Source organism: Microtus pennsylvanicus, chromosome 7 (genome assembly GCF_037038515.1).
Source record: "Microtus pennsylvanicus isolate mMicPen1 chromosome 7, mMicPen1.hap1, whole genome shotgun sequence".
NCBI lineage: Eukaryota > Metazoa > Chordata > Mammalia > Rodentia > Cricetidae > Microtus > Microtus pennsylvanicus.
In genome coordinates, this window is record NC_134585.1 from 787,609 (window position 1) to 801,078 (window position 13,470).

The window sequence follows — 13,470 nt, forward strand, 5'->3', positions numbered from 1 at the left end:
AGAGGAAAACTTATGGGGAATATTGTAAAGATAAGAAAACAGTCAGTCCTACCTCACCGTCTCTCAAGAACAAACAGACACTGTGAGTTCCTGCTTCCTATAACACAGAGCAATGTTCTCTGGACCTTGAACTAATTATCTTTACAAAGCAGTTGTCTGATAACAGAAGATTCAAGCACCAAAGTTCACTCTACTACAGGAGGGAGTGGAGCGGCTAAGTGGCATTACAGGGGGTGTGCTAACCCCCTAGGTCTCTTACTTCCCCCACCTGTCCTCTGTTGGTTTTTTTCTCCCTGTCTCTGAGCCATCCTTTGTTCTGTTAGGCCTAACAGTTTCTTCCTCTGTCTCTGTACTTCTTAGATCCCCAGCTTGCCTGACCTGTTTCCTTTATCTTGACTAGGAAAGTATCCACTAGTTGCTCAGTACTTCACTTCTTAACCCTTCCTCTTTCTCTTTTGTCCCCAGGATCACACTGCTTCCTTCTTCCCCCCCCCACTTCCCTGGCTCCCTTTTCTCCCACCCCCATACCCCCACACCTCTCCTCTCTTCTTTCAATAAAACCAAATTGCTCATTTTTCAATTATATAAAAAGACTTAGGTTTATTTATCTTAATTTCATGTGAATAAGTGTTTTGCCTGCATGTATATATACACAGTGTGCATGCCTAGTACCTACAGCGGTAAAGGAGAAGATTGTCTCTCCCATGGAAACTGGAGTTAGAGCAGTAGTGAAGAGACGATGTGGGTGCAGGAACCCTAGCTGTCCTGGAACTTGTTCTGTAGACCAGGCTGGCCTTGAACTCAAATTCACCTGCCTCTGCCTCCTGAGTGCTGGGATTAAAGGCATGAGCCACTACCACCCATAGCACAAATAACAAATGCCCAGAGACAGAAATTGGGGTTTAACCCAAAAAGTAGAAACGCAAAGCAACCATGCCACTAGAGAAGTCTAACCTCTACCAAGGCTGAGTGACCACAAACTAAACTGACTAAGTCTCTCTCTCTTCTCATTTTATATTCCCTCTAGTACTGGGATTAAAGGTGTGAGACACCTACACCTGGAATTGTTTCTGCATTATCCTGTGTAGCCCAGGGTGGCCTTGAACTCAGAAATCCATCTGCCTCTGTCTCCCAAATCCTGGGGTTAAAGGTATGTGTCACCATTTCCTGTCCACTTGTGGCTTTAGCTTTGCCTCTTGTCTTCAGGCAAGATTTATTTATTAAAATACAAATAATATACCACTATAACCACCCAGCTACTTATATCTTTAATAGTTATCTATTTTTATTTATAAGAGTATTTTGCCCGCAAGTATGTATTGCACCATATGCATGTCTGGATCCTGTGGATGTCAGAAGTGGGGTAGGTTAGCCTGGAACTACAATTACAAATGGTTGTGAATCACCATGTAGGTACTGGGAGACAAGCCTGGGTCTTCAGCAACAAGTGTTTTTCACCCTTGAGCCGTCTTTTCAGCCTTTTATTTATGTTTTATAACACACAGTCTGGGTGGTGGGGAAAAAACACAGAGTCCAGTTAGTACCAAGCATCTGCAAATGATGTGGGACATCCTCTGTAGCAGGGACAACTACAGTTCCACAACCCCAAAGACAATGACTGTCCTTCCCCAGCACCCATCAGCTGCCAATGGCTGCTCAGAGTGAGGTGGGGAGTTAGGAACCCTCTCCCCTCCAGCTGGAATCTTGGCTGATCTGATCTTGTACAGGCAACCACAGCTGACAGGTTCATGAGTGTGAGGTCGTTGCCAGGTCGCACAAGGCTGTGGCTGATCTTGTGGTTATGGCCCCAACAACTATTCATTCTGATTTCCTGGAGACAGTCCTAGGTTTACTTCTGTCCTGATATAAATATCAACAGCATTTCCGTTCATTCTCAAAAGTATCCATTCGTGAGACAGCGGTCACCTTGATTATAGCAACTTCTGAAAGCCATACACTGTCAGAATAACACCCTTTTCTGTGTGTTTCAATTTAACGTTGAATTAAAGTAAATGTCTGTGTAAGGATTTATAGCTTGAATTCACACTCAGCTGTCAGATCTAGAGGTAAATTTATTTTTAAATTAAATTACATCTTTAATTTAAAATTTTTATCTTTAGATAAAAATTCTTTTAGTGTATAGATAGGTCTAGATCGGTCTTTTGCTTGCAAGTCTGTGAACCACAGGTAATACTCCTGAAAGACAGAAGAGAGCATCAGATCTCCTGGGATGGAGTTACGTATGGTTGTGAACTGAACATTGGGTACTGGAAATCTAACCTGGTTCCTCTGGAAGAGCAGTAAATGCTCTAAACCACTGATCCATCTCTCTAGCTCCCAGAATTTAATTTTCAGGCAAGCTTTGTTAAGAAATAACGACTGCAGGAGAAGACACACGCAAGGAGAAACCATGGCCTGCCCAGCACTGTTACAGTGAGAAATACAGGGTGGGCTACGAGAGTGGCAGGGACAGAATGGTCACTCCTGTGGAGAGAGGCGGATCTGACAAGGTGAAGGAGACAGAATGGTCAGGTCCTGTGGAGAGAGGCGGATCTGACGAGGTGAAGGAGACAGAATGGTCAGGTCTTGTGGAGAGAGGCGGATCTGACGAGGTGAAGGAGACAGAATGGTCACGTCCTCTGGAGAGAGGCGGATCTGACAAGGTAAAGGCAGCGAGGAGCGGCCTAGGTAGGTGGCTTGCTTGCCATTTTGGGCTTTGGTGATTTCTGGGTCTGGGCTGCTGCCAAGACCCATGTCTGCTGCAGCTGTGGTCTGCGTTGATGTCCACGGCTCCTGTTACCACCAAAGGCCGAGTGGATTGGGATGCACAGAATTATCACCCTCACCCCTCTCTGGCTACACTAGGGAGAACTGGTCTTGTTCCTCACGAGCAGCAGCACTCGGGAGAGTGGATCCTACACTTCACCTGGGCAGCACAATAGAGCTGACCCTGTTCTCGGGGCATGGGCAAGCTGGCCCTGCCCCTTCTCCAGCTGTAATACTCAAGAGAGCAGGTCCTGAGCCTGCTCAGTGCCAGGTGGGAGAGCCGGCCCCACCTCTCACCAGCTGCAGCACTCACGAGAGTGGCCTTGCCTGGGCAACACAACAGAGCTGGCCCTGGTGGCTGAGGTATGGCTGAGCCGGCCCCGAGGGTGTGAAAGCAGGAGAACCAGCAGCACCGTTTCCCCTTTCTGCATCGTGAACTAGCCAGAGCAACGCTGGAAGGTTCACCCCTATGGTAAGGGACAGGGAGAACGGGCAGGCTGGCCCACCCTGCAACCACCCAGGCCCAGAATCAGGGCTCTGAACTGGCCCACCCTAGCATTTTCTTGGTTTTTACACCATGCATCTCAATCCCATTCCTCTCCCCATCCTTACGTATCCTTATGTATCCACCCTTTGTAACCTCCCCCACTAAAATAAAATGAAATACAATTTAATAAGAAAGTAAAAGAAAGAAAAGGGAAAATCTCGTTGTGGGAACTGTAGTGTGGCTCAGCGAGTCCCACAGTTTAACCTTTAGCCCACATCTTTACTTGCAAATGTTCAATGCAAAGAGTCACTGGTCTGGTTCGGGCCTCTGGTTTCTGCTGCACTGTTGATGCCGGGACTCCTCTGGAATATCCTGCTGCTGCCCTGTGTTGTGAAGATCCTGCAGCTTTATCTAGCCAGCAGATCATAGATGGGGTAGATGCTAGGGTGGGCCAGTTCAGAGCCCTGATTCTGGGCCTGGGTGGTTGCATCTAGAAAACATAATTTAGTTTATGAATCCAGGTACTGTTTATACTAACATTTATACACACATGCACATACACTCATATATATGTGTGTATATACATATACATACATACATATATATATATATGGATTTAGAGTTGGACAATGGCTCTGTACTTCTCTAAATCCAAGCTTGTTGTTAAAAGGAACATTCAGAGTTTCTATCTCATATCAGGAGCCATCTGGTATGGGTCAGAAGGAAGACTATAGGAAAAAATTTTACTTTCTCCATGCCTATTCTGTCTATATCATATTCTTCCTTGTGTATATGTTTATATGAATGATGTTTAAGTTTTCCCTGATGAACAATAGATTTTCCTACAGACCCTTTTCCTGCAGTAATCTTTGAAGTTTCCAGGAAGAAGATGGGACCTCACAGCAACCACTCTACCCAGTTGAGATAACATCATTATGTAGACAGTGCTACTATAAGACCATTTTGGATACTAGCTGCTTTAATGGTGCACCTTCTCTTATTCTGGCCAGAACTCCAAATGAGAACTTTGAAAAAAAAAAAACTATTGACTGCTCAGAAATTGCTTGCAACTATACTAGACAGTAATTTTGGAATTAAACCACAACTTAATTTTTGCAGGTTCCCATTAAGAGAACATCACCCCCATGATAGTGGGAAGCAATTCTAAAAGATGATGGCCCCTATTACAAATAATTATGTCCATAGTGTTGGGAATAATGTTTAGGATTTGTTGATTATCACTTGTACTAGATGAAGGGTTGGGGTGAAAACTATGTTTGTTCAAAAAAGGGGGGATAGTAATAGTAGTTAATAGAGGGAATACTTGGGAGCTATTATTTATGGATAATTTACATTGGTGTAGTTTTTGTCTATTGATACAAGTTCAAATTATATTTGTTACTTTTGTTTACATTATTTGTACATATATACAAAGTTATTTTGTCAGATTGTAGATATGCATGTTTCTACCTTGGTTTAGGATGTTTTGTATATTGATACAACTTTTAGGGTATATTTTCATATCACAATTTATATTACTCCTACCTCTTATCAAGATACATTGTTTACATTTTGAGGTCATTGTCTTCATTTGTTACACATTTGTTTACAGATTATTTAATATTATTATAGGTCAATATTTGTTCATGTTTGTTGTACATACAGTCAGATCAACTAGGTTCTTTACATATATAAAGATTGTATTCTGACTAGATAGGTATTCTTCAACCACTTCAAAGATCTGTGGAACATGGCATTTAAATAATTTAGGGTTCTGTTGACATGAGACATGATTGCTTCTGACAGTACCAATCTATTCCCAAAAGAATGATGAGCACCGGAGGCACCCCACTTGGAGCTTGTTTTCTTCTTGGCAAAGCTGGCCTATGGGCAAGGAACTGACAATGCCTCAACCACTGACAAGTTACATAGTATCTGGAAATGGATAAGCAGGACTGTCAAATCTTGAAGACAGGGTAAAACCGGTTTGAAAAATCTTCTGCCCCTGAAAATGGTCTGTCAGGTATACTAGGCCTTAGCCAGGGTTGGTTGTTTCAATATTGCAAAATGAGACTTTAGGTGATTGCTCAGGTAGCTAATTGTCTCTGTCATATATTGCTCACTTTGGAAGCTACTTCATTGTACTTCCTGACCGCTCAAGAATGTTAACTCCCAGGGCTGGAGAGATGGCTCAGGGGTTAAGAGCATTGCCTGCTCCTCCAAATCCTGAGTTTAATTCCCAGTAACCACATGGTGGCTCGCAAACATCTGTAATGATGTCTGGTGCCCTTTTCTGGCCTGCAGCCATACACACAGATAGAATACTGTATACATAATAAATATTTTTTTAAAAAAGAATATTAGCTCCCTTCTCAGGCCTTCGATGTGGTTGAAGATTAGATGCTTGTAGTTACTGTACTCTTATGATCTAGCCAAGACATTTCCTATACAATACTTAGACTCCATAGGATAAAATGTTTATTAAAACATTTAGCATATGTTACTTGCTTAATATTGTTTATTTGGAGGTAATTCTAATTATACTTGATATCTGTTCCTAGTGTATATAGATTTGTATTGGGTTTGAAACTCTCTTATTTAAACTAAAGGAGGAGGTGCTGCAGGAGCTCCTTCCACTCCTTCAGCCAATAGCCTTTAAGATACCAGACACTGGGGCATAGTCTCTTATACTTTAAAAAGCAGCCGGAAACATGGGCCTGCTTTCTTGCTTATGGCTCCTGTTCCGGCTGCTAGACTCTGTCCCTGTTTGAGCTCAGAGGACTGTTGCTTAGGATGGTGATCTGTAAGTTTTCCCCTTAAATAAACAACCCTTTTATTATCCTAATTCTGAACTGCTGTGGGATTGTTTTAAGGCATCACCCAGGTTTTGTTCCTAGCATATACATGACACAAAATTTCCTGGAACCCAAGTTATAGAGAATCTGATACCCTCTCTGACCTCTGTGGGCAGTAAGCACAAAGTGGACATACATATATTTACAACAATAAGTGAATAAAGAAAAGAGAGAGAGAGAGAGAGAGAGAGAGAGAGAGAGAGAGAGAGAGAGAGAGAGAGAGAATATGAATGAGAACAGGGCAGTGGCAGCAGCTTCTTATCCTTTATCATGTCCTATCCTGGGAGGCAGCACCACCTACTGTCCACATAGAAACCTACAGTCTGCTAAAACATTTAACTGAAGGAGCCACTCCATTGGGCAGTTCCAGTAATTCAGGCTTGAACAATTTAGAAGGCACACTGAACTTGAATTGATGAGATGACATTAAGATTGTACATATATGAAACTGTTAAAGAGAGCAGAACAGGAATCAAATGGGGTTAGGACACAGTGGGCTTTATGGCCCTGTGTGGGGTTAACTACAAGAATGAGAGTGAATTCTGAACCTGGGTCTGCCTTGGAATTTCACTTCACTGCAGCAGGAGGAGTGTGATGTGGTCCTTAGGAGAATCAAATCCCCTAGCCACACAGTTTCTGTATCAGAAAAGGAATTAAGAAACTGAAATTCTTTTCGTTGTTGTTGTTTTATTTTATTTTTTAAAACAGTCTTTTTTCATTTTACATGCCAAATCCTTTTCCCACTACCTCCCTTTCTTTTTCTTCCTCCACCTTCCCTCCACACATCCCCCTTACACTCCCCAGAGAGATTAAATCTTCCCACCAGGAGTCAACAAAGTCTAGTACATTGCTTTGAGGCAGAACCATGGCCCTGCCATAATATCTAGGCTGAGCAAGGTATCCCTCCAGAGAGAATGAATTCCAAAAAGCCAGAACAAGCAGTAGGGCTAAATTCTTATGCCACTGCCAGTGACCCCACAGTCTGCCCCAGTCATACAACTGTCACCCACATTCAGAGAGCCTAGTTTGGTCCTATGCTGGTTCCCTCACTGTCAGACCAGATTGGAAAGCTTCCATTAGCTCAGGTAAGCTGTTTCAGTGGGTATCCCCATCATGGTCTTGACCTCTTTGTTCATATTCTAACTCTTTTCTCTCTTTGACTAGACTTGAGAGCTCAGCCCAGTGCTCCACTGTGGTTCACTGCATCTGCTTCCATCTGTTGCTGGATAAAGGTTCTATGGTGACATTTAAGACAGTGATGAAGCTGACTACAGGGCTAGGCCAGGTCAGGCACCCTCTCCACTATGACTTAGTGGAGATCATCCTTGGGGATTCCTGGGAATTTCTCTAGTGCTAGGTTTCTTGCTAGCCCCATAATGGCTCCCTCAATCAAGATATTTCTTTTCTTTTTCTCCCTCTCTGTCCTTTCCCCCATCTCGACCACCCAGAAAATACAGAAATTCTTTTTTTTATTAATTTTTATTGAGCTCTACATTTTCCTCTGCTTCTCTCCCTGCCTTTCCCCTTCCCTTCAACCCTCTCCCAAGGTCCCCATGCTTCCAATTTTCTCAAGAGATCTTGTAATATTTATTCCCTTCTCAGATCTTTGACAGAGTCGAAGATTATATAATTGTAATTACTCTCTACCTTATTTAGACTCCTTGAGATAGAATGTTTAGCAAAACTTTTGTTCTCAATATTGTTTGTTATATTTATTATTTGTTATTATTGTATATAGTTGTATTTGGTTTAGTTCTGTCTTATTTAGACAAAAGGGGAGATGTAGGGATAAGTCCCGCCCCTAAGGGGGCGTGTTCTCCTCGGGCTAATGTTTGCCTATAAATTTGGCGAGCATGCTTCCAGCTGCTGCTTCTGCTTTCCTGGTCTCCACGGGAACGGTGGTTCTGTAAGTCTATTTCTCCATTAAAGCTATAATATGTATTTTTACAATCTGTCTGCATTCATTTACGCCATTACACTTCCCATGTAGATTAGATCTTTGTATATCTCTCTTAGGATCCTCATTGTTGTCTAGGCTTTCTGGAATTGTGATTTGTGGGCTGCTTTTCTTTGCTTTATGTTTAAAAATCACTTATGAGTGAGTACATGTAATAATTGTTTTTCTGTATCTGGGTTACCTCACTCAAAATGATGTTTTCTAGCTTCATCCAGTTGCCTGCAAGGTTTAAGATGTTATTTTTTCGACTGTGTAGTACTCCATTGAGTAAATGTACCACATTTTCCTTATCCATTCTTCAGTCGAGGGGCATTTAAGTTGTTTCCAGGTTCTGGGTATGATAAACAATGCTCCGATAAACATAGTTGAGCACATGTTCTTGTGGCACAATTGAGCATCATTTGGATATATACTCAAAAGTGGTATTAATGGGTCTTGAAGCATTCGAGCAATTCAAAGAGAACATAATAATATACAATATCCAAACTGTATTTTTCATCTTTATATGGCTATTTTAACCTCTATTTAATTTTTAATTTTTGGCTTTTTGAGACATGGTTTCTCTGTGTATGTTTTGCTATCTTAAAATTCACTCTGTAGACCAGGCTGTCCTTGAACCCACAGAGAAATGCCTGCCTCTGCCTCCCAAGTGCTGGGATTAAAGTTGTGTGCCACACCTTGAACTCACAGAGGTCTGTCTGCCTCTATCTCCCAAGTGTTGGGATTAAAGGTGTGTCACCACGCACAACTATTCTCTTTCTTTTTTATTTTAAGAACTTTAACCTTTAGCCTGCATATATTTTTAACACACTGTAAACCATTTAGAGGTTTTCTTCATCTTTGACTCTCTCTTTACTATATATCTCTCTTTTTCTCACCACATGAGTCTTTAATTTGCTAAGTGATATGGTTAAGGTTAAAACCATGGCTTTGGTGGCTGGATCCAGCCCATTTCTTAGTTTTCTAAGTTTCTAGCCTCATGGCAGAGGTACCGGTTGTAGCCTTATTGCCACAACTCTATGGCATTTCAAAGTCCCTGCCAGCAAGAAAGCTGCAGCATTCTGCTCACCTACCACACTAAAATGCTCTGTAGCCAGACCTCCTGCCTCAAAGAGTCAGAGTTTGTGTTGGCAGGATGGCCCAGAATGCTGTCATTTTAATATGGCACGGCTTTTTTTTTTCGTGCTAATGCTGAAAACCAAAAAGCATGCGGTCAGCTTTTCATCCACACCATTTAAGTGTTTTGTGGCAGGGCCTCTTAAAAGAGCTGCAAAGTTTTACATCTAAAGCTGAGTCAGGAAGCCTCTCTTAAATGAGATGCATTTGCCTCTAGCAAACAGAGCCCACCTGATAAAATGCTGCTATCAATAAGCTGTGCTTAACTCTATTCATTTTTGTCTAGAATAACTTCCCAAGCCCTCTCAGGCTTTATGTAAATGCAGTTGTCCATGTGGGCACCATTTGTTGACTAAGTATTCTGTCCTGCTCAGTTCTTGTAGTAATATGGAGCAGCGGCTGGGCTGCGTCCCCAATACCCCAGCCGCCCGGCTCCGGCTAGCTTATGCCCCAAATAATTACACGGACACTGTATTCTTTTAAACACTGCTCTGGCCCATTTCTAATCATCTGTGTAGCGCCCCTAGGTGCGCTTACCGGGAAGATTCTAGCCTAAGTCCATCCTGGGTCGGAGCTGGGGCATGGCGTGCGTCTTCCCTGGAGCGGGTAGCATGGCGTCTCTCCTGCGTCTGCTCCGGAGAGCGGAGCTGTGGAGTCTGACCAGGAGCCGGGAGCATGTCGGACTTCTGCTCCCGGGAGGAGAGCTGTAGAGTCTGACCTCACTTCCTCTTCCTCCCGGCATTCTGTTCTGTTTACTCCACCCACCTAAGGGTGGGCCTATCCAATGGGCCTAGCAGTTTCTTTATTGCTTAGAGCCAATGAAATCAACAGATTGATATATGACACTCCCACATCACTTCCCCTTTTTCTGTTTAAACAAAAAAAGGAAGGCTTTAACCTTAACATAGCAAAATTACATATAACAAAACAGTTATCAAGTAAAAGTTACATCAGAAACATTTATACATATAACAAAATTGACCTTAAAATCCATACCAATGCAAATTATTCATACCTATATCATTTCCCCCTTTAAATGTAAAAGAACATTTATAAACTATATTTGGGAACATGGACGCAGTTTTTTCTCTCCAAACTGCTTCCTGCTGAATGGGGGCGTCGTTAATCAGATTATTTAGGGTGTAACTTGTGTGCCAGGTTTATCTCAGTTGGCAGTTGAGCAAGGCAATTTTCTGAAGATGTTCACAGCAACCCTTCAGGAGGACGTGGTCCATCATACCAAATCGGAATAGAAGAAATCCATAGAGTCTCATCCTCTGTGAAAACAAAAGAAGACTCTCTCCAAAGCATCATATCCTTAGACCCAAATTCTGAAATCGTAATACCCTTATATCCATTCTGGTTTAGCTTGGCAGCCCATGTAATGAAATGTCTCTCTGTACTTAGCTCCTTCACAGTCAAAAATTTTAAAGAAAACACAATAATACAAAGAATCCAGACTCTCTGTGAATTTTCCATCTTTACGCGGCTTATTTTTATTTATATCTGTAACTATCTGTACTCTGTCTCTTTAAAGACTTTACTTTTTTCTTTTTAAACCATTAACTTTATTCTCTATATTCTTTTTCTTCTCTCTCCCAAGCCTACGTACATTCATCCAACAGTGTGACTCATTTAGTGGTCTGAATCTGTCCTATTGTGAATCTGCAATTTTTTACTATCCAGAGCACTTTTGATTTGCACCTTTAAATCACTAGGCGCTTAAGAATTTAAACTGTGACATTCCTAGGTTAACTTTTTGCTTTTTGAGCATATATCTTTGACCTGGAATAACCCTGTAGACCAGGCTCTTTGAACTCTCAGAGATCCGCCTGTCTCTGCCTCCCAGGCATTGGGATTAAAGGCGTGTGCTACCACACCTTGAAGTCACAGAGGTTTATCTCCCTGTGCCTCCCAAGTGTTGGGATTAAAGGTGTGTACACACAACAACTCTCTTCCTTTTCTTTTTTACTTTAAGAACTTTAACTTTTAGCTTGCGTATATTTTTAACACACAGTAAATCATTTAAAATTTTTCTTTGTCTTTGAATCTCTCTTTACTGTATCTCTCTCTGTTTTTCGACCACATGAGTCTTTAGTTTACCAAGCAATCTCACTCAGTAGGACTAAAGGCGTGGCTTTGCCAGCTAGATCCAGTCCATTCCTTAGCTTTACAGCCTCACGGCGGATATACAGGCTGCAGCCATGTTTATAGCATTTCAAGGTCCCTGCCAGCCAGCGAGCTACAACAGACAACACTCAAATCCTCTCTCGGTAGCCGGCCCTCCTGCCTCAAACAGTCAGAAGTTTGCCCTGGCAGGATAGCCCAGAAAGCCAGCATTTTTAAACGGCACAGCTTTTTTCCTGCTACGGCTGAAAACCGAAAAGCATGTGTTTAGCTTTTCATCAACACTGTTTAAGTGTTTTGTGGCAGGACCTCTTAATGAGACGCAGGGTTTTGCAGCTAAAGCTGAGTCAGGAAGCCTCTTGAGGCTACCAGGTAGGAGCGGCACTCAGCACTTTAATTCTGAGACTGAGCGTGCAGCACAGAAATTCTTTTCATCCAAGTTACATCCAAATCTGACACGCAGAGCACTGTGCAGTCTGAAAACACGTCTCTGTATGGCGGCAGGAATCCGCCATGCTCTTCCGCCTGCCTAAACCTGATTCTGCCTTCTTCCCAGGAGCAGGCGGGGAGCTCTGAGTCATCGTCACGGTCTCAGAGCACTCTCCTTCCGATCCCAAGCGGGAACACAAACATAAAGCCAGAGTTTGCACTGGCGGCAAAGCCCCAGGAAGCCGCGCTTTGAAATGACACAGCGTTTTTTCTGCTGCTGTTGCCGAATCATGAAATCTCTCTACAGCACGCCACCAACAAACAGCAAAAATCTGTGTTAAACTCTCTCTCCCTTATTTTTAAGCCTTCTCAGGTTTTTTAAGTAGGTTTAGTTAGCCACACGTCTGGGCGTCATTTGTAGTAATATGGGGCGGCGGCAGGACTGCGTCCCCAAACACCCCAGCCGCCTGCCCTGCCCGGCTAGCTTATGCCCCAAATAATTACACGGACACTGTATTCTTTTAAACACTGCTCTGGCCCATTTCTAATCATCTGTGTAGCGCCCCTAGGTGCGCTTACCGGGAAGATTCTAGCCTAAGTCCATCCTGGGTCGGAGCTGGGGCATGGCGTGCGTCTTCCCTGGAGCGGGTAGCATGGCGTCTCTCCTGCGTCTGCTCCGGAGAGCGGAGCTGTGGAGTCTGACCAGGAGCCGGGAGCATGTCGGACTTCTGCTCCCGGGAGGAGAGCTGTAGAGTCTGACCTCACTTCCTCTTCCTCCCGGCATTCTGTTCTGTTTACTCCACCCACCTAAGGGTGGGCCTATCCAATGGGCCTAGCAGTTTCTTTATTGCTTAGAGCCAATGAAATCAACAGATTGATATATGACACTCCCACATCAAGTTCTCACAAAATAAAGTGTTCAAGGCCAGGGTGGGCTACATGAACCCTAGGGAGAATAACCTATCAGACATGTCGATGTACAGTCTTCTTTCTAGAATGGGAAATGGAGACCGTGAGATGACTCATCTAGAAGACACTTGCACCAAATCTATGAGCTAAGATTTATCCAAAATCCCATATAGAAAAAATGGGAATTGACACTCAAAAGTCATATTTTGACCTTCCAGGGAGATTATGACATGTGAGTGTACACACACACTTCAGAAATGTAAAATAAATTAAAATTTTAATTGTGAAATGTAGTATGATCTTTGTGTGGTTCCACCCCCGCCCCCGACTATCAATCTATTCAGTAGTAACCTGCCTGAGTCTGGAGGGTCAATGGAACCTAAAGATTGCTATGGATGTGGCCTCACACAAAATTAGAAATTTAAGTCAACATGAAGGTTGGTTTACAATTTTGTTTTTAATTTGAAGGCAGAGTTGTTGAGAGTGACAAAGTTGCTTTGAATTGTCAAAAGGTTTTAGCCCTGATTGAAGACTGTCCTGTCTACAAACTGGCACAGGCCTGGCTGATTTTGCCTGTAACCTCTGGTTCTCAGACTTCAGGAAAGGGCAAGAGCCAGGTGCTCAAGTTCAGAGTCATAGGAACTGCAGGTAGTGAAGTAGAGAAAGGGGCAGGCAGGGTGCTGGGCAGTGTCTTGGACTTGCATCTCAAGCAGGGAGTGGCCAGATATTTCCCAATGGGCTGTTGCTGAAGTTTGGCCATTTCTAATCATGTCCTTTTATGAAGTTCAGCAATGAAAAGCCTTGTGGTTAGTATTTGGAGATTC